Raw genomic sequence first — 10,060 nt, forward strand, 5'->3', positions numbered from 1 at the left:
TAAGTTTGGTAGTATAAAAGCTTTTCCATTTGCTGTTTTTTTTTATGTCGGTGCCTTTAGTAGTTTTCAATTTGTTTTTTAGATTGAATATTTTGTTCTTGATAAATTTTTCAAATCTCTTATTTTCAGTTATGCTCTGTCCGGTTTGGTTTGAGCTATAATTGTTTTGCCTGACAGATTATATGAATTTGCTTATCTTAGATGATGTTTGATTGGTTTTAGCTATAATTGCTTATTTCATGAAAGAAAATAAACTTCTTGTTGCATTATTGGTGTCTTAAGCAATGTTCTATTTGCTTCTAGATAAAGTTTTATTTTCTTCATCATTTTTTCTAATTTCTTATCTTCTTCGGTGTCTTAGGGATTGTTCAATTGGGTTATCTTAGAAGACGGACGAGATTCATATGTAATATATGTTGTTTTATTAAACAATTTATTTTGAGATATAGACTATTTTATGATACATTTAACCTGAATTTGCGTATGGATTTATCAACTCTGTTTCATCTTTTTTACTCCTTTTATTCTCTTTTCATCTATAATGTTTCTTTGTATATATCCTGCACTTTTCTTATACTTCATAGGTATAGATGCCAAATGAAATACAAGTGCTTTCTTTGTTTCCTTTTAATTTTTTATTTCTTAGTTTTTAATGAAATATGACCAACTTTTTCCATATGTTTCTAATTTCAAATCATTTGTCCATGCTATGATTTCTATCATTCCAGAACCTAATCACTAAATATACAATCTGTTTCTAATTAGTCTTTTTTTTATGCAAAAAATGTTATCTCCTTAGTGTTTTTATCACCAACTTAAACTCTTTCTCTGTTTATTTACTCAACTTTTGTTTTTACAATTTTTTTTTGTTGCACAAGTTTTTCATGTTGCACCAAAGTAAGCATATTGTTCGGGGTCCACAAAATTGATGTGGTTAGTGATTTGGCATTAAAATGTATGCGTCAACCCTCCTCGTCAATCCTACTACAGGAGCATGGACACAACTCCCTTAGTAGCCGGGCTATTCGGCCGATAAGCTGAAAATATATATCTATATATATTTGAATTCTAATGATAACACTATCATTCTCTTATCAAGTTGCAGGTCTTTACTTATCTACTAGCAATGAATTATCTATAAGAAATAAATTATCTACAATGGTTGTTACGCCCCTGTAACAGCCCTTGCAATCAAGGACCTGAAGCTCCTCTCCAACACTATATATATTAGGTTTTATCTCCTTTTAATTCATTTTCAACTCACTCACATACTTACTTAAGCATCAGATTCCTTTGTTTTGTAGGTCCCCCTTCATGTTCTCCTAGTGAAGGGTACTTGTAGTCTGACATGAGAGATCATGGAGCCCATCTTGTCTATGTCGACCCTGATGTCAATCAGCTCTAGATTTCAGGTAAGTACATTTGGTACTCACCGTGGGGCCGTGGTAAAACTTTCCCTGCAGCCTCTTTTCACCAAAGGTTAGCACACAGTCTAGCCTCAGACCCGAGACACCCCCAGAGAACTCCAATCCTCTCCTAACATCTATGCCAAGCAACGACACTTTCCAACAACTCCAAGCCCGTATTGTGAAGATGGAGCAACACCATGAGAAGGAACTCATAAAGATGAAGGCTGGCCACGATGAGTTGAAGGCTAGTGTGAGACGGCCCCAGGAGGACGAGCACTTCGCCCACACGATTCATGATCATACTCAGGGGGAATCACACCCCCGATAAACCATCAACACCCTAGATGACCATGATACCTCACATGCACATCACTATGAGGGAAGGACGACTCGTCAACATCCTTTTGTTGATCAAATTATGGAGGCTGACCCGCCCTAAGGTTGGAAATTGGTCAACCTAGAGCGTTATAATGGAACTACCAATCCAAATGAGAACCTTGACGTGCTCCTCACCCATGCTAATTTCTACACCAATGACGACATAATTTTGTATCGAGTTTTCCCTATGTCCCTTAAAGGGGCAACATTGACATGGTACGGAGAACTCCCTCCAAAATCAGTCAACAGCTTTGACACCCTAATCAAACGTTTCAGCTGTCAGTATGCAACAAGCCGGTCACACCGACTTACTTATGTTGCTCTAGCCAGTCTACAGTAAACGGATGATGAATCACTTCGTAAGTTCATGGACAGGTTCTGCCAAATTGTTGTCCGAATCAAAAACCTTAATCCTGAAGTGGCATTGAACTCCATGTTGCTCGCCCTGCGACCCGGCAAGTTCACAGAGAGCTTGTGCAAAAAACATCCCAACAGCATGGACAAGTTGCACGAATGAACCAAAGGCTATATTCAAATGGAAGAAATGTCGAGGTTCAGAAACAAAGTTCAACAGGCCGGACAAAAATGTGATAAAAGAGAATGAGGCATTAGGATTGACTCACACAAGTTGGTCAGGAGGCACAAGTCGAACAAACGTCAACCTCTTAAAGGTATGAGCATTACACACCCTTGACAGAAAATTGAACCACCATTCTAGAAGAAGTCTTCAACATAGAGGTACCCATACAACTACCCCGGTACCTCCTCCCAGACCCGAATTAGACAGAACCAATCACTGTAGATAGCATCACAGTCATGGTCACAATATTGAAGACTGTTGGGCCCTCAAAGACAAAATCGAGGAACTCGTAAAGGTCAGATACCTAGCCCAATTCATGAAGAAACCTGACAACAACTCAACAAGAGCAAGACTTGGGGATCGCCAAGATGATTATCACAAAAGCCAAGATATGGACAAAAGAAGGGATAGAACAGAGGAGAGAGGCGACAAAGGTGTCACTGGCACATCAACCTCAACAAGAGCAAGATAATGACCCCGCCCAGTAGATCAGAGGAGTAATCAACACCATTGAAGGCGAATTTTCCTATAGAGGGATATCTAGTCAGTTCCAAAAGCGTCATCTCCATGTCATCAGAGATATTGACGTCAACTATGTCAACATACAAACATCGAGAAGCCTCCTTCCTATAACATTCACTAACAAAGACTTCAAAGGCATCAACCTCATCAACCAGGATGATCCCATGGTCATCTCTGTTGTCATCGCCCATTTCATGGTGTCCAAGGTCCTTATTGACCAAGGCAGTTCCATGGATATACTTTATTGGAATACATTCCAGAGGCTCAAAGTCTCACCTGATACAATTCAACCATACTATGGACCACTTCTCGATTTTACGAGAAAAATAGTAGAAATCAGAGGTTACATAGACCTAATAACCAACTTTGGTCAAGGCAAGCTCTCATGGAGATTCATTGTCGGGTACTTAATTGTTGAAGATGCGTCTTATTTCGCTTTGATTGGCAGGATAACATTAAATGAGCTTGGAGCTATCGTGTCTACTCCACACCTTAAGATGAAGGTCCCAATATTTACTGGTGAAATCGTAACTATCAAGGTGGACCAGAAGCAAACCCGACAGTGCTATGTCGAAAGCCTTAAGGTTGCCCCTTATCCCCTATTAGAGAGGCGGGAAAGCCTCATCCCACATCTGGTGGTAGCAATCAAGTCATGAGCGTGGACGAAGAATCTCCAAAAAAGACCCTGGTCATCTACAAAGCAACTACAAGAGACCAAGATGACATATTCGATGTAGATCCGCACAACGACACTATTGAAAAAGGCTCAAAACCAATCAAAGAACTTGTCAAGTTACAACTTGGACCCGAACCTGGGCAATACACTCAACTCAGTAGGGACCTCACCAGCCACAAGAACAAACACATAACTGAAGTCCTATGAAAGAACGTAGGCTTATCCGCATGGCAACCATCTGACATGCCTGGTATATACCCTAGCATCATATGCCACAAACTGGTCATGTGCCCTTAAGCTAAACCAGTCTCACAGAAGAAGAGAAAGATGGGAGAAAAGTTAGGACTCCACTGAAAAAGTGTAAGAGATCAACCTCAAAACCAAAATGACTCAATCTTGATAAAGCCAAGGACATGATAGCAAATGCAGCACATAAAATAAGGCTATATGCGTCTGGTTTCCCTTTCACTTTTTCATCCAAGAAAAAGGAGTACACAGAAGTGATCATCAAAATAAAAAAGGCCATGTGAGCTTCCACCCGAGGAGAGGTGGAGCACTCCCAAACCTTTGTAAACAAGATAGTAAGGCAGATAATGAAACTAAAACCAATGAAACAAGCTTGCTTGAGAAAGAACAAGGTGCTCATGCTCATCAAAATTCAAAGTTGGCTGCAGAAGCCAAATGTATGGAGATTTGTTTGTTTTTTATCATCTGTTGTTGGACTCTTCTGTTACATTCTCAGCTCCTCTTTCAATAATCTATTTGGAAAGTGGACATGGTGGAAGTTATTACTTTACATTGGTTTTAGTTTCATTATCTGCCTTACTATCTTCTTTACAAAGGTTTGGGAGTGCTCCACCTCTCCTTGGGTGGAAGCTCACATGGCCTTTTTTATTTTGATGATCACTTCTGTGTACTCCTTTTTTTTTTTTGATGAAAAAGTGAAAGGGAAACTAGACGCATATAGCCTTCTTTCATGTGCTGCATTTACTATCATGTCTTTGGCTTTATCAAGATTGAGTCATTTTGGTTGAGGTTGATCTCTTACACTTTTTCAGTGGAGTCCTAACAATACAACTCATGAAAATAAAGTTATGGTTAGTCATTGTTGGAGGGAGTTTCAGTTATTCCCTCATCATTCTTCGTTCCACGTTGGATGCTTCAACAATGAATTCCAAGACCAAAATCATGTAGTAATTGAATTTTGTTTGCATTCACAGTCACAAGGAACTAGAGCCACTCCAGGTGCTATCAAGAGGATTCCCCTCCAGAAATCGCGGATGTGGGGTTCCTAGTCACTCAATCACAACAAGGCAAATGTGATAGGGATGCTAAAAGTATTGTGGCACAGTTTATGGGTGGCACCATAACCGCTCAAGTAGTCCATTTTATTTTCATCCTTTCATTGTGTGAAAAGGAGAACATTAGAACAAATATGTAAGTGTAGAACCAGAGAAAAAGAGAGACACGTGAGTGAGTAAACTGTAATCATATAGATACATTCATACCGATTTCTTTCGATACAACATGATAACAGAAACAATAGAATCTACTACACTGAGTGGAAGTTTGAAAGGTGAGATTAGAGGCTCAGAGCATAATAATGAAACGCTCCAACTACACATGACATAAAGTCCACAAATCTCCATAACTCATGCTCATTAAAAACAAAAAACTTTGAATTTAGATAGGCAATATGCTAATCTCTGCTCCCAGAATTTGCATCATTTTAAGCTTTCTGTTGTTGTTAAGCTCTACCAGACTTGGAAGTTGGAAGTGACATCACTTTAAACTTTGGCAATGACAAATCCAAAAAAACTTTTCTAGTTAGAGGAGCCAAAAGAAATCATATGATCAGTCAATAAAGATGCCATAAATGTTGCAAATTGCAATCATAAAAGATCAAGGTAAGATTTTCAGCTCCGGTATATTTATTGGTTTCTTGGGTTGTATCGGTTTTTTCTTCTATGAGCTTTAATGCTTATTAATATTCTGCTATTTGATAAGATATCAATATCCCTTGCTTATGAATTGTCTGCTTCAGCCTTGAATAACTCCCATGCCAAAATGATTTCTCCGGAGTGTGTTAAGTTTTCTATTTTTTTGGGAAGAGTTTAAAATTTAAAATTTGATGATGTTCAATTCATCAATTTTTTAACCGTTTATCAAATTGAGGTCTTGAAATACAGGTTGTAAACTAAAGCAGTGGAGTTGACATGTTAGTGGATCTGAATTCAACTCTGCTGGTTTTTAAACTCTATCAACAATTCTTAAACTCTCAAATTTCTTTCTTCCTCAACTTTGCTCATTTTATAATAAACAGAGACTTTTACTTTGGCCAATATATAGATTGATGGTTTTCCGTAATTCCGTATGTTAAAGATTATACTCTTCTTCGATTCTTTTTTTCATTGTCACTACCTCTGTAATGAATAAGAGCAGCCCCTAAAACATATAGATATGTTAATATTGTTTATTAGGCTGTATTTTTAAAGTTCTCAATATTATCATTATCAAATATATGGTACCCGTAAAATAATCTTGTCATTAGCTTAAAAATTAGTAATCCACCCAGATTTTCTTTTTCGGGTCAACTGTGTAAGTTTGTACTAGAATACTAAAACTTGAGTTTTGCCATCTTCATGTATTGTTTTGTTGTAAATTATAAACTAGATTGTGATCCACGCAATGCGCAGATATATAAATAAAATAATTGAAACCTTATATATCACTTAAAAATAAATAAATATTATAATGATATTGTAAATATAATATATGAAAATTATGTATGTATTAATTATATTATAATGATACTGTAAATATAAAAAATAGAGAATTGTTTATAAATTTGAAAAAACAGATTAATAAATTTTGATTAATATAATAAAAATTAAGCTTAAATATATTTTTATCCATTAAATTTAGGTTGCAGTTGTTTTTAGTCCCCTAAAATTTATTTATTTTTTAATACCTCAATTTCAAAAAATGTTATTTTTTATTTCACATGTAATGAAAAAACATCACAAATTATACATTCAAACTGTTAAAAACAATTAGAAGATACTAAAAGATTTTTTTTAAAAAAAATTGAAGGACTAAATATATCACATTTAATTTCAGAAAACCAAAAATATATTTAAACTTAAAAATATCTAGTTAAATGCTGAAAACCTGTATGTTTGTCTAACAGTTGTGAACTTGCATTACATATACAACTTGGAGAAGCTGGAGAAACATACATAAACAAAATATGTAGTATTTTACTCCCAATGTATAGATACATAAGCCACATGAGCCACTTCAGTAACTTGTGTACCAGATAACCACTAAGGCCGGTCTAGTATTGAGAGATTTGGAATAATATACATAAGATTCTGTGTTCAAACTTCACTGTGAGCATTATACCAAAAAAAAAAACTTGTGTATTAGATAAGCCATCCTTAAAAGTGATGATAATATCTTTGAAGACATATATGTACAATGGTCCCAAAGTTACATTTAAGAAGATAAACAAGATTCAATAATTGATAAATAAAATTGTTAAAATAAACTACAGTACCATTTTCCTTTTTATTGTCCTGTATTAAAAATATTTTTAAGTTTTTAATATTCTTTTTATATTCATTTCTCTTTTATTTATGAAAAGTGTATGAGATATTTAAAAATTACGAAAATAAAAGTATAGTAAAACATATAGTTAATATTACTTTAAAATTTTAACAAAAACATATAAATAAGAATAGCTTTTTATTTTAAAAATAACTAACTAAAAAGAACACAAGTAATTGACACAATAATAGAAGGGAAAAATATTTTTTCTCTTTCCTTTAGATATTCAAATTTCCGGATAAGAAGTGGTCCTCATAAGTTTGATAGAGATTGAAAAAGTCAAGATCCAATCCAATGCTGAACTAATCATTTGTTGTTTATTTCACGTCAACCATGGGATAAGTTATAACAGGCTAATTGCCACATGTCAAATTTATATTTCCAATGATATTTTCTTGATTTTCCTTTTATTTAATAAAATAAGAAAAATACCTATTCTAATATATGTCTTTTCTCCTTTTATTCTTAAATGAAAGAGAATTAAGTCATGCATAAAATTTAGTGCACATATAACACAACCTCAAAGATCACAGTGATTAAGAGTGCAGATGATATATATTAACCTCAGATATATTTTGCATATACTTAATTTTTATAAGAATTAGATACACATATTTAAGTTATTAAATAATAAATAATATCATAGTTTTATCGCAACCCTGTGTATAAGTCATCCTTTGTCAAGAATAAAGTATAATTTTTTATATAGATCATAGGTATTCTTTTGAGAGCATCTTTAACAACATTTTTGAACTCTCTTATCCATCATATCTACTATTTTCTCCATGCTAGAAGTTAGATTCTAGGAAAGAATTAACCTTTTTTTAAAATAATATTTTTTAATGTTTCTCTCTAACTATTTTTTTTTTGTCTGGGTAAGAAAAATCTAAGAACTCAAATGAGTTCTATCTATGATAAAAACGAACAAAAGTTTCATTTCATGCCACATTATGAAACTCATAAAAATGATTTAAGAATTTAAAATAGATTTTTCTCCTAAAAATACTTTAAAATGTAATTTTACGAGAATCAAATAAAATTATTATAGATAAATTTTTTTAATTCTAAATATTTAATGCAAGTACGGGTTTAAGATTTGAATTCAAAATGGTTAATTAAACTATAACAAGTTGATTGATAAATTAAATTTTATTAGTATTATTATTATTATCATTATTATCATTATTATTATTTACAGTATAATGCTATTATAATTAAATCACCCAACTTACTTCAAAAATTAAATAATCCAATTATGACATTTTTCGGAACCAAACTTAGGAAGAATCCCATTCAACTTAGTTATACAAGTTGACTGGACTGCCTATTATTTGAGTTTTCTTTTTTTCCTTGGTTCCGCGCCTTAAACTTCTTGATAACTTACTTTCTTTCTTCTTCTTCTCTTTTTTTTTTTTTTTAAGATTTTCCTAAGACAAGATAGAGCATGATTTAAGGCTGATATATAAATGAAAAAAAAAAAAAAAACAACAACAACAATAGTAAAGATTATTCACAACTTTTTCTTCTTTTTATCAGATAAATTTCATTACTGTAACTAAAGTAAGGACACAAATTAAATTCACCCCCCCAAAAAAAAAGTAAAGACACAGTCACAATGTAAAAGAAAAGTATATTAAGAACACGTTACCCAAAATTCTAATTACTAAAAGTAAGTTAGCAACAAAACTCTAGCTTTGTGCCTTAATTTTCAAACAAACTTGCATAATCTTATTCTAGTAGCCAAAATCCTTATCAAGCTATTTATTAAACATAATTCAGTGCAAGGTCATATAGAAAAAGATGGTGTTGAACAAGCAGACGAACCATCTCTTTCTAGCCTTTATGCAATGACCCTCCACAAATTTGAAGATAAGTTTAATTAAGAAAAAAATCATTAATTTTATGATTAGAATACCCTTTAAAGAAGTTGCCTCAAGATTAGAATACCCATTCTCAGAGATGCAGTTAATTACTTGTGCTAGTTGACAAAGCAATGCAACATTGCCAGCTACTACAGCTAAGTAAATCAAAGCCTCTCCCATACTGTGCCAGTTATCAAACCCTCTAGCTCTGCCAACAAGTGCCGTTTTGTAAGCTGCACCATGTAGTTGGCCCTGACACATTAAGAGACGTATATCCAAGTCCAATGGTCCCAATTCTTGCATCTCACCCTTTCCGCAATAATTAAATTAGGATCTAAGTTTTTGTTTTCTTTTTACTTTTGTTCCCTATAGCCCACTATGGGTGAAATTCCCCGTCTACAGTGTCATTCCATGATCTACTCCATCATAGTATCATCAATATAACAAAAATTGGGTTCCAAGTTAAGAAAAAAAAATTGTAAAACTTAAAAAGTTGTCTTTTATCACTTAGCACAATTATAGTTACTAAGCTAGCAGCACCATATGTCAAGTTATATGTGTTGTTATAATTAGTAAATTGCATAGTTGTGGTCCAGCCCCCCTTCCTCGTGAATTATTATTAGTATTATTATGATGATATATTTGCTAGTGAGTACACTAGTGATTAATTAGTGAGAAGGATTTAATAACACACCACTTGTGTGGCCAGTGAGAGAAGGAAACTAGAGATAGATGGGTGGTCAGGTTTTTATGGTAGGTGACTAAACAACCACCTTCAGCTCACATGCCTTCTTTATGTGTATTATAAAAACCTTGCCTTTTTATCTCCTCATGTCATGTGTTATGACGTCCAGTACCTATCCCTATTTTTTTCAACACCTCATTCATTTCTCTTTGATGCAAAGAAAAGATAAGATAATTACCAGCAAAATGTCACTTTTGGAATTTCACACAACAATTAGTATTCATAGAACTTGCCAGGGGGAAAAAGTGTGTGAAAACAACACAAGTGTAAAAACTTCTG

General features: G+C 33.8%; 1 pseudogene; it reads left to right on the forward strand.

The window, feature by feature from the left end:
- The first annotated feature begins 4,209 nt into the window (after positions 1 to 4,209).
- On the forward strand, positions 4,210 to 4,759 carry LOC121174992 (uncharacterized; annotated as a pseudogene).
- Positions 4,760 to 10,060: the final 5,301 nt, after the last annotated feature.

Source organism: Glycine max, chromosome 6, assembly GCF_000004515.6.
Source record: "Glycine max cultivar Williams 82 chromosome 6, Glycine_max_v4.0, whole genome shotgun sequence".
In the NCBI taxonomy this organism is placed as follows: domain Eukaryota; kingdom Viridiplantae; phylum Streptophyta; class Magnoliopsida; order Fabales; family Fabaceae; genus Glycine; species Glycine max.